Below are 12817 nucleotides of genomic sequence, written 5' to 3'. Positions count from 1 at the left end.
ACCGTTACAGACCCCAATACCTGGTGACCGATGGGAGTTATTTACAGTTGCTGTGTAATGTCCATGTCCAGGTAACACTGGAAGGTTGTATGAAGGTACATGGATTAGTAAGCGATTAAACTAATCCAGGAATATTTAGTTATTTTTGTATCACTATTTTATCGTATTGTTTATTTTGACAATGAGATCCTGTAGGGCGAGAATTCACATCCCTGTTCAAGCCGACACCTGGACATTACTGATGAACAAAAATAGAACTAGTACATCTTTTGTATACATTTACCCGAGTAAAGAGCTTTGCTTTTCATTCACGATTTGGAAATTCAAAAGCAAGGGAACGTGGTTTAAAGTAAACAAAAATATATTATTGAAGAGGATATAGAGCGGCTGACATAAACATCATTAAGATAAGGGAGTTAATTGCAGGTGAGGACAAGTACAGGACATTAATGAGACGAGCTAAGCTCAACCTTTCCCCTTGACCATATAAATCTGACTTATTATGTGTTGAGGCAATCATCTGAACTAGCCCCCCACTGTACAGTAGTTTACTGAGTTTGATTCCACTCCATCATCGTGATCTGCGCAGGAGCGGACAATCAGTTTTTTTGTAACGGCTAAAGTAGATTAACAAAGGAGAATCCCCGGAATGACCCAGCAGACATTTCTTTGTCACGCTAACAAGATGCCATTAACTCCTTTTCAACAGAAATTATCGGAAAGAGAGACAGAGGAAGGCACTGCAAGGCAGAACGAGGCAAGGTAGCAGCAGGCAAGTCATGACAAGGCAAGGCGAGGCAAGGTAAGGTATTGTAGGCAAGGTATCAGGACGGTAGGATCAGGCAAGGTGAGGCGGGGGACAGGCAAGCCAAGGTATAAATTAAGCATGGCAATTAATGAGTATATTGTAAGGAAAATCATGGCAAAGCAAGAGGGGGGGGGGGGCTGATATTTACAATGGGTGACCAGATGAAGATGGATAAGAAGAAGAACGAGAAGAAAGTAAAGAAGGAAGAGGAGAAGAAGGAGAAATTTTTCTGTTTTAAGGAAGAAAGAAGGTATTATTTGCATTAGACCGAGATACAATAAACTTGAACGGACAATTAGAGCTTTTTAAAGCGACTGAAATAGCTTAGGAAGGGACGATCGCCAAAATTACCCAGGAAACGTTTCTGTGTCACGCTAACAAACTGCCATAAATTTCTTTTTCAGCAAGAAGACCATTTAAATTTTTTAAAAAATTCGCTGTAGTCACAAAAAAGTGAGAAAAAGTAGGGAAAGAAGGAGGTGATAAAAATAAATCTGAACTTCATATTAAAAATAAATGCGCCCGTAAAGATAGAGAAAAGGAAGGAAAAAAAAGCAATCATTAAGGAATGAAACTTAAACGGAGACATAAAAAGATAAACTTCAAGACGTGAACTTTTCATCTGGAAACACATACCTTGCACTTGCCTCTCACTGATTTACCTCTGTATCTGGGACAATTAAACCTAAGAGAGAGCTTGAAAAAAGATTGCGGTCACACTGGTTTAGGTTTGGAGACATTTTTAAATAGAAAGGCGTTCACTAAGTCACTTGAAATTAAACTTTGAAAGCGATGACTCTCTTGAAATCCTTTCGCATTTAACACATTTGTGTATAACCAGATCCAGAAGACTCCCCTAACAGGCCAACAGAAGGCCATCTGGTAACACCTGCATGTGATTTCGCGCGATATAAATGGCGACGCGAGAGAAAACGAGAAAAACACGGCTGCCCAGGGGCTGGCAGGGAGGATCAGCGCACTCCATTAAGGTCACACAAAATGCTTATTTATGAAGCAGTGCCATGAGAGTGAGTCCAAACACAGAGCTGGCAAAGGGATCCACGCAAAAATACGGAGGATATTATTCTCCGGCACAAGACACCCACCGCAAGGTGGTGTGGTAGTCGCTGCAAGAATCACGGACATTTTCTCTCTGGTTTCAGTTTACAAATAAACTAGCTGCACTGCTGGTGATGTAAATAAAAAACAGTATTTCAATAAAATAAATGTCGTGTTAGTGTTTACGAATTTCTAAACAGAAAGACAAGCTCCAGTACGGTCTAAATGACATTACAAAATATAAATAGTTGTCGAATGATAATTACTAAAATCGTTTTTGTACTAATGTCAGGTTCTAACAAGAAATACCAGCCCAAAAAAAAAAATTTTTTCCTCACTGCTTCATTCCCTCACTCCCCATGCACACATTCATTTACTATCAATCACCAGGTCCCATTGCTTGGTGTGACAAGCCTCAGCTGACAGTTTATTTCGAGGTCCCATCAAGAGTAATCGCCTTCCCTTCAGAGTCCTTTGCTCGGCGCCATCTAGTTTTCACAGCAGCTACAAGGGAAAGTATTCCGGCCGATTACCGAACTCACGGGAAGTTCTGAGTAAGTGCCTCATGGGAGGGCACTGCATGGAGCAAACGACCCGCTAGACGCTGGGCTTGTGGGAACAAATACTCTGTTGTTTCCTAGCAGGCAGTCCTCACTTCTCCTGCCCTCTCCACCATCTCGTTAAAAAAACTGCAATTTTTTTTCCCTTCTAGTTACCGCTAATTCTTTTTTTTCCTTCTTCTCTTTCGGGTCGTTGGGACACTCAAAGTCTACTTGCCTAGAGAGACAGACAAGACATTAGACTTTGTTTACTGTCTGGGTGTCTTGCGATCGTTATTTCATTTTTTAACTAAAAATCCTCTTTCCCGTGATCCGAACCGGTATACTAAAAAGCAACAACAATATCATGGCTTGTTGCTTGTAATTTTGATGTAGAGGATGATACTACTTTATCAGTATTATTCTAGTGATGAGGACGTCCAATGACTTCAAGAAAGTTGTATACGAGAGTGAAGAGGACATTGGTCAGATGATCACAAAGGGTCATCCTCCAGACTCTGTTTACTCTGTGGAGTGATGTCTTAAATATTTCTTTAAAATTTCTAATGGAAATAAAATATGTAGGATTTTTTTATAATTAATCATCGTTTGTGTGCGGCCGAGAGGTGAAAGACGTCTTCCTGCGGTGAAAGACAAACCCAGAGAGAAAAAAACCCTCCCATATCCTCTTCCCCAGCAGATGCTGTAGGCTCTTTAGCTCCGTGGACAGCCAGCGACAGTGGTTTGAAAACATTCATTAGCACCATTATTTCAACCCCTGGTGACCGTCTTAAAAAAAATAAACAGGCTGTAATTGTTTCCATTCGACCCCGGCACAAGCAAGCACTCGTTGGGTAACAAAGCTTGCTTTCGCTCATAGACAATCCTCTTGCGAAAGTAAACCACTTAACGGAAAGCACCTGCTCACAGATTAGACAGCAAAACACGGCCGTGTGTATCCACACCTCCACCACTCACTCCCCTTCTTCTTTCTCTCTTCTTTTTTGGTTTCTTTAAGCAACTTTTGAATAAAGCAATTTGGTTTCGAAGAACTAACACACTAACAGCCAAAGCAGTGGTTTATTTATTGTTTTTACGAACATTTTTTATGTTGTTTCCATTCCTTTACTCATAAACAAAGCACACGCTATGTCCTCGCTCTTGCCGTCCAGACAGGTGATTTTTCTTGAAGGGTTAACAACTATTCGTTTTTTCTAGGGCGTAGAGCTACGAGGTCAACGATCACCACATGTGAGGTCACTTCCGGCCTAGTACCTCAACATGAGGCTGCTCCACATGTGCAGATGTCAAGACCAGGGTGTATGTTGCTAGGTACAAGGTCAAGATGCTTTCTAGAATGGTCTTCAGCCACCAGCGTGAGCGTGATCTTGTCGTGACTAACGCTTTTGTCAGATCGTGGAAAAAAATCCGACAGAGAGAACCGCAGCAGAACAGAGACCCTGCCGACATGATGGCGGTCCCTGGAGGGCTCTGGCATTTGGCGCCGGCACTTCCCTCGGATTATTTTGATGAACCCGCGACTTGGTGACCTGCGACCAATAAATGAGTGCACCTCGCGGTACATCGTTGGAGCTGAAAGGTATAGTTAAAGAAAAAGGTCGTGGGGATGGGGTGAGGTGTTAGAGCTCTGGTGAGCAGTTTTTTTGTAAGGGTGGCGCCCATCTGCCATCGCTTGCTGTCCTGAGGGTACAGAAATAAACTGTGTAAGAGGAATGTACTGAAGGCATCAGGGATGGGTTGGAGAGTTGTACTAAAGAAAGTCGTTTGGAAAGACAGTTTTGCCAACATTTTAAAACATTTTTAGTTTCTACAGGCATGTTGTTTGAATCATCTAATCATCTAACGCCTGCAAACTTACAGACAGCTATTTAAGTATAGTAATGCTTTTCTCACACTTCTGGTTGGAACGAAAACCAGGCGAGCTGCTCCATCAAAATGAAGGAAGGAAGAAAAAAAAAAAAGAAAAAAAGAGTATTTGCGGCAGGCTGCATTTGCCACTCCATTAGTGCCGACACATATTCGTTTCAAAATGGCGTCCGAAGCCAAACACAATTCCGATTTCCGGTTGTCGCAGCTCGGTGCTAGTCTTTCTATTGTCACCCTATGTTGCTCATGCTTCCAAACAGTCGGGGGGCCACTCCAGGCTTGGCTGTGCCTCCAGGTCGTGTGTCCTCCGATCAAAGCAACATTCCCGCCGCGTTGTTTGACATGAACAAAGAAAGGAACTGTCAGAACTGCTCATAGTAAATACCGGCAGTGGCTAACTGCTAGTAACTTCCCACTTTATGCCTTCGGAATGGTTAACTGCAATTTTGTTTGGTGGAGGTATTTACAGTGCATGCATGCCTGTATGTGAAGATCAAAGAGCAGATTTTGTTATTCTGGCAATGTTGTGAGCGACTAAAATACAGCTGCCACACAAGCACGCATGGAGTGACAGAAAGAAAGACTGGGTTACCAAGCAAAAAGACAAAAAAAAAGACAGACAGGCAGATAAATTTTACATGGCAATATCAACCCTGCCTATGATGCATGACTATTTCCACCATCTAGAAAAAAGCACATTTTTCGTTTCGGTTAATTTTTTTATGGAATCTCATTTATATTTCTGTATTTCTCTAGAGACCTTCATGTTCAGGAAGGGGCGATAAAATAAATTCCTAGAGTCTACCCACTGGCTTCTCTCCCCAAAAGAACTCATAAAGGTAAACCCTAAAACAAGAGGAAGAAATAGTTGTGGTGGTACTATGAATGTTTTATTGGTGTTGAGGGCTACAGTCAAGTTTCTCACAAATTTATTTTGCCGGGAAGAAAGCGAGAATCTGTCTTTTAGATACGATCAAAATAAAATTGTGTTGAGTCCTGAGTAAATAGCGATTTTGGTGTTGTGCTGGAGCCAACTCATTAATAAAGCTTTACAAAGCTGTCTCTGAGAGCGCCGGCAACATTTTTAATAATTAAAAAGATTCCGCATCCAGGTGATCGCCGTTTACTCGGTGCATTAGGAGAGTGAGAAGCTGCAGATGAAAGAAGGACGAAAAGGAAGCAGGAGGATGGCAAGTGTTCCAAGTACTCATCGCAGACGACACACCCCGTAAAAGGCCAGGAGGGAAGAATGTAATTTCACCTGCCTCCAGCAATAACCTTCTTACCTTTGCTCTCTCTCTTTCTCTAGTTCTTCCCACCTCTTTCACCACCTCAGGTAAACTAAGAATTTACCCGCCTTCAGCATTTTTTCCAACGTGTTTGCCTTTCTGTGACTCAGTGCAGTAATTAAACGAAAACTGAACATCCAATCTCTCTCTCTCCACCTACCCGCCCATGAACATGTGGAACATGGCAAGCAGCCAGTATTTTAGATAATGTAAACAGAATTGAACTTTTCCCTCTTTTATTCAAGGGTAGAGGTGTCATTTATACCTCCTCGGACAGCCCTCGCCATCACGTGATCACGGAGTTTAGAGGAGGAAAAGATGACTGCAGCAGAGAAAGAAACAGATAGTAGAAAGTGTGCGGATCCATCCTAATGTTTTGCGTTCAAGCAGCGAAGAGGAAAGACAGGATTAGACAACAGAAGAATAATGATTAGACAGACGAATGAAAAATGCTGGCGTTGTGAGGCGGAAAGACGAGAAGGTGTTTGAGTTTTTGGAGTTCGATTTCTCCTCTCTGGAAATAACGAGGTCTGTTTTCAAGTACTAAATTATTTCCTTTTTATATTCCAAGCCTGTGTCGCCAGTGACAGACGTATGTGAAGATGTAACAAGAACTTTTCAGTTACAACAACCTGGTCGATAGTAAAGGTTTATAGGTTCGCATCCTTCTTCCACCTTATAGCATCGGTGAAATAAAGTAGCCTCCTTCGCTGTGCATACCAACGGCAGCACGCCTCCTCCCATTTATTTGCTTTTTTTTTTCTGGGAGAACTGCGCTCACAGGAATGCACGTGAAGTGATGTGAGCTGTGCTCAGGCAACCAGGCAACCGATTAGACAGGAAAACTCACCCTCATCTCACCTAACCCATTCTATTAACACGTTCGTCTTCTCTTTCTGTCTTTAATTCCCCTTTAGTAGAGAAGTTGGGGAAAACAATGATCTTGGCTTGTCTGTTTGATTATTGGTTCTACTTTCTCTTCTCTTCATTTTTTTGAAATATTACTAATACGAGTATCAATTTTTAAAAATTCCATCAGTTCTACAATTTTCTGTAAATTAGCAATTTGAGAAAGCAGAAAAAAAGAGAAAAAAGTGAGAAAGGACAGTTGCAACTGTTGATATTCCTTTGAAAGCATAGACAAACTTGAACAATCTTACATATACAGAGGTCATATACATATACAAAATAGAGACCATACCCGTAAGAAGACTCTCAGAGCTGGTGAAAAATGATAACAAAAAAAAAAAAAAAAAAACAGAGATAACGAGATCTCGCGAGAAGCGAGAGGTGCGCTTCTCGTATCTTGATGGCTGTGCGATTCAGGCCCTGATTGGAAATGTTGGGGCTGAACATAAGACGAAGACGACGATGAAGAGGAAGAGTACTCACCTGTCCTGACTCCAACACAAGCCACGCGCAGAACGCTGGAGTCCGTCGGCGCCTCCCTAGCAACAAGAGCAGCCAGCAGCCTGCCGCTGATGCCGCCAGAGCGCGGAGCTGTGCCGCGAGGCGGAGGGAGGAGAGAGGCAGGAGCGGCAACGCGCGCGGCACAGGTCTTGCGACTGCAGCTCTCTACTTCTTTCTCTTTCCTTCACATACACACATATTCGCGAAAGCACTCGCACGCACGCACGCACACCCGAACAAGTTGTGAAATACACCTTCAGACATCTCTTTCAATTTTCGGGGCCTTCCCTTCGTAACTACTTTAGTACCTTGTCACATCCCCCACCCACCACCACTATTTGTCCTTCCTGACCACTCTCGACAACCACCCCACCCTGTCCTGCTTGTCCTGTCCTTAGGTGCCCTGTCATTTCCTGTCCGGCACGACGAACACGCACCATGTCGTGTCCCCGAGCTATCACATCCATGCTTGGGGTTTACACCCGATCGCCGCCTCTTTGTTGTGACATTCTTCATCAGTAAATGGCTCGCTGCTGCTGTCTCATCGACATCTCTCCCTCTCTCCTTCCCCTTTTGCAACTCATTTTCCCTCATTAAAGTCGTGTAACCAGGGTGGAAAAGGCCCTATGCTCCACTGGGAGGTTATTAGGAACATGAAGAAGGACCTTGATGGAAAAGGACCTTCTTCTAACAGTCTGGGAAATAAATGTCTTTATTGTACAGCTATGCAGATTTTATTATTGCACAACTTTTCTCAGAGGTGGAGACAGGGGTTAAATTTCGATTATACATTTATATTTGACAATGTTTTTATTATTCCGCGATGTCAAAATGGCGAATTCCAGGAACTGCTTACACGTACGTGGGTGAGATGTTGACAGACGCCAGTGAGGACAAGCAAAGAGCCGGAAATCACTGAGCAACTGCAAAAGCAAGAAGATAAAAGCTCGTTGAAGCCTCATTGTTGTTGGAGGGAACTCTCTCACGTAAGATGGAGGGAACTGAAGTCAACTGAAAGCCCACATGTCCAAAACGCATGATTTACAGATGGCATGCATGTAAACATTTCTTTCTCGGTGGGAAAGCTAATTTGGAAGGACTGAAAAACTCCGATACCTGGCCAGCTGCACATAACCTTAGTGTCTAGCCGCGCTCTAATTTTTCTGTCCAAAACTGTCACAGAATTTCTCTTCTCATAAGAATAAAAAATTTGCTGAGTGTGTAAGACGTGGAGGACTCATGTGCCACGTGCGAATAAAAACAAGATGCCTGGCGACGGGGTCTGACGAGAGACAGGAAATAGAATTACCAGAAGTCTTGAGACTGGCACAAAAAAAGAAAAAAAGGAAAAAAAAAAGATTTTTTCGTAAAAAACTTTAAAAAGTGGGTCTGGATGTTTATCACAGCCTTGGCTGTCCACTGTTCGGACTACAGATTTAATCTTCCAAATCTGGCTTTAATTTAACAAAGCGAAAATTTGAAAAAATAAAAAGCCACCAGTTAATTAACAACTGCCATCATGAGTGATGCCAGTCAGACACGAAGTCCACGTGCAGATCAGGGGACAGAATTAGAGGTTTCGACGTCCTTGATTTTTATAAATATATATTGGGATATATATATATACGATTTCAATTTAAAGCTTGAAATTGTCCGCTGTCTTTGGTCCTGACTATATCTTCTCAATCCGGGCTTCATCTACGAAAACGACAAGGTTAAGAAAAAAGAAAGGGACACCAGCAAAATAAATTAACAAAATTCATCATGAAGCACGCATATAAGTCCCGTTGTTCACGTGCTGATCAGGGGATGGAATTAGATGGTTTGATTCTGGATTATATCTATGGATGATTTCAAGTTACAGCTGGAAGTTTATCCAAGAAGCAAAAGATCTTCTATTTCTATGCTTCATGTGAAGACGCACTCTAGTGCTTTCAAGCATTTGATATCTATCTTTTATCTTCCCTGTTGTAGGATCAGGAACTGATAGAACAAATATTATTAAAACATAATTTTACCTTCCCATTTTAAAATCATCAATTGATGGAACTGAGTTAATTCATAAAACGTAATTTATTCCTAACAATAATTTTTTTAATGTAAATGAAAGCCTGACTTATGTTGGTCCTTCAACTTTAATAACTACTAAATAATTTGTTTTCGTGTATAAGACATATACTGAGGAACACAGCTATAAAACACCTGAAAGCACTGTTATAAATTATGTTTTTTTGTGATTTTCTCTCTTTAATATGTCTAGAAAATCGTATAACTCTTTCCCAGTTCACATTTGTAAATGAGGGGAAAAAAATGAAAGTACAGACTGGCAGTAACAGTCACGTCCTCTCAAAACCAAGGGTTCCATTCATGCACACTTTATATTTTTTACTAAAATGGAGCAGCCAGACACATGTACATAACATTTAAAGTGTTTTAAACTCCGGAAATGTGTCATGATAAGGACACATCACATTTGTACATTTTGACTCACCAGAGTCCTTATAGTACATGTCCTACATGAGCGTTATTACTCGCTCGTATATAAATTGCACATTTATTAATATTTTTCAGGTTTTGAGTGTGTACACTGCTGTAGACTATAAACATCTTGTGTGTTGAGGAACTCATAGTCACCAGTAGGTCTGTTAACGGTTTCGCCACAACGAGGCGCCAACTTCTCGGTGACTTATTTATTTAAAGTCACGTGACGCAGCCTGCCCGGACAGTGAGGAGAAAAACAATGGGGTTGAGTGTGTGTGGTGGTGGTGAAGGAGGTGGAAGAACTAACTGACTACACACTCGTGTCCGACTGACATTTCCATGTTGCCTGGTACACGCCAGACTGCATCACTGCGGTGACTGCAGTCAAAGCCTCCTTGTGGTGCTCAGCAATATTCTCGCCCGCTAATGAACGACGACAGACCTGATGAAAGCTGGCATTTGCTTGTGTTTTCTTGTCTTATCCTTCTCTGACCCTCTCCACACATGTGGAGATGTTATGTGTTTAACAGAAAAAGGCCGGAAGGGAGGGAGGGAGAGAAAGAGAAGCAAGGAAATGGGATGAGAGAAAAATATGTCGAGGCGCTAAATTTCGAATTACGACCAGATGTTTGTTTCTTTCTCTGCTAGAGTTTCTACACACAGACGGTAGGACTGCCGCGAGAAACAACTATGCTTATCGAATTACCAGTTTTCAAAAATATTTGTATTTGACTTGTGTTCAGCTTGCATATAAAACTACATCAATCCACACACATAATCACACACATACACACAGGAAGAACTCTCTTTCATTCTCAAGGTGTCTCTCGTGTCTGTCAGAGCTGGCCAGAGATGGACCATCCTCCGCAGCCGATGGATTCCCGCCTTTACAATGTTCTCATCAGCCCCCGTGCACCGCTCGTTGCCGCGGCTCCTCTGCTGTCGTCAAGGCGGCTTGTGACCTGGTCACACTGACAGGTCACGTCGCCTCGTGTGCCCCTTCTCCTCCCTGCCCTGCCCTGCCCCTCCCCCTTGCTTCCAACCCCGCCTTCTAGCGAGCTCAGGCCCCGCAGTCACAGAATGGAGGAGAGATCGGGGGAGAAGGGTTGAGGGTAGATGGGGGTAGGGTGTTGGAGTGAAGCGATCAGGGATGAAAGAATTGAGAATTATTCAAGCTCACAGTTTGCTATAACTGTCAGAGAAAACATTTGAGATGCAGGGCTTGGTGTGCTGTGAATCATTTTTAAAAAAGAGAAGTAACGGGTAGAGAGGGGTGGGAGAAGGGGTGGGCGTTGAAGAACAATAAGCAAGTGAGACCTAACATGATGTATTGTTATACCTTCCATCAACACAGCATCATGTCGTCCTTCTGATAAGCTATTCCTGTGAAGTTTTCTCGTTTGATGTAAGGAATGTATGGAGAAGCTTTGAAGCTTTCTGTGGTGGAGAATAAACAGATCGTCTGTCTGTTTTCACACGGAACGAAACACTCAAAATCTCTTCAACCGTGAGAGTCCTTTCAGCCACTTGAAGAAGGAAATGACGGAGTTTTCTGAACAGTTTCAGTAAACATCTAAGGTGTACTTTACCTAATTTTCATAAAAAGAGAGAAAGAGAGAAACAGTCGTTTTTCTCAGAACTCAACTAAACGAAAAACAAACCTGTGACAGGCTTAAGCTGTTAAATTCAAATCAACGAACTGTAATTTTGGGTCATTCTACCTTTTCTCCCTACGGACTACATCAACTTTTTGATCTTAGTTGCTGGCACAAACCAACCCACAGACTAACAGACTATCTCTCTGCTTGACTTTTTTCCGTAACGAATTTCTTCGATTATTATATTAAATCAGCCCGAAATATCACTTGGTCTGTTCCGTCTGATGTCATTTCAGGCAGCATAATGGACGGTATTAAGTGTGGATTTGAACTGTCAATATTTAATTTTAGAAAGAGAACAAACAGCTCTTTTCTTTTCCTTTTCTTATCATGTAAAAAAATTCATCCAGTAAAACCTCGACGTATGTTGCTGTTAAACTTATGCACGTAGCCAAAATGGTAAAATCCGTGGGGTTGTGGGTTCAGATCTCGGTACCGGCAAAGGTTTATTCGCTCTCGATATGATACGTATTTCTAGTGTTTAAACCCCCATTGTCAACTTGCTTAAGAATATTATCATCGTGAAACAAGCCAATAACCAGCCGATCATTAATTAATCAGGATAGGACTATTACCAGAGTGAAACACCAGCAATCAACCAGAATCAACAAGGACAAGAACCTTATCAGCTTCAAACCCATTGTCCCCCGGAGTCAGATTGCGAATGTCTGAGGGTCGGTCTAGCGCAGTCAACACTCTGCACTCAGTGAGTTAATACCCAGAAACAAACACAAAAAAAAAAACAACCGCCAAGACACATCCATCTCGACTGAAAGTGGAACTCAGCCAGGGAAGCTGCAAAGCGAAGTGAAGGAGGTCTAAAAGGCTGTCTACACCATCTTTCCGGAGCAGTGACGCGACAGTCGCCAAGCGTAACCGCCCTTTCCCTGCGGAGCAGACAGCTGGAGTGCTGACTACCACTTCCGGCGGCGAAGCCCGGTCAGGGTGGAGATCGATGGCGCGAAATTATCCTCGTCCTGCTTTCTCCAACGTCAGCCATGACGTGCTCATTACGGGGCCTGACGCCCGTCGGACAGCGACAGAGGAGGACAACGTCAGCAACGTCTCCGAGGACAGTCGGCTGAGGGTGGGACGGAGTAGAACAGTTGGGGTACTTTTGCTCATTAGTTTTCTTCGCAGGAAAAGCCATTTTGAGAAAACAGGTTTCCTTGGTCGCAGTCTGTCTGCGTGTTTCGTTGTTTGTCTGTCTGTCTGCTTATGATAGTGAACACTAAACACTGACAGCTTAATGGAGCCAACATTACCAGGATTTTCAGATAACAAAACAAGCTCATGCAACAAAAAATTATACAGAAACTGAAGTAATAAAACATCTTTTTGAAGTATTGCATATTTCTTAACTTCAGCAAAGATATATATATAATTTATGCTACTATTAAGAAAGAGCGAGGAAAACACTTATTCTAACCACTAGTATTTCTTCTCAGACCAACAGATCACAGGCTGTCATCATAGGACTATGGGTCTGTCTGTCTGTCTTTCATCATTTGATTTTTTTGGGGTCGCCCTTGATTAAATGGTAGACAATTAGTGTTGCTGGAGAGGATGGTGGACTCAGATGAGAAAGAGTCGATCCACTCCCTTCCAATTTGTGTGTGTCTGTGTGTGTGTGAGAGCGTGTGCGCGTCCTCCTTACTCTCAAAGAACTCTCCAGGTCGCCAAGAC

General features: G+C 42.5%; 1 protein-coding gene across 1 annotated transcript in view; it reads right to left on the bottom strand.

Annotated features, from left to right (window-relative positions):
- LOC112567676 (SPARC-like) overlaps positions 1 to 7145 on the bottom strand; it is a 44736-nt gene extending 37591 nt beyond the window's left edge. The window contains exon 1 of the mRNA XM_025244411.1: positions 6975 to 7145. The gene's annotated coding sequence lies outside the window, so the exon portion shown is untranslated. The remainder of the gene's footprint in view (positions 1 to 6974) is intronic.
- Between the last annotated feature and the right edge of the window lie 5672 nt (positions 7146 to 12817).

This window comes from Pomacea canaliculata, linkage group LG1 (assembly GCF_003073045.1).
Source record: "Pomacea canaliculata isolate SZHN2017 linkage group LG1, ASM307304v1, whole genome shotgun sequence".
Lineage (NCBI taxonomy): Eukaryota > Metazoa > Mollusca > Gastropoda > Architaenioglossa > Ampullariidae > Pomacea > Pomacea canaliculata.
The sequence above is the reverse complement of the archived record's forward strand: the minus strand, read 5'-3'. Positions and strand labels throughout refer to the sequence as shown.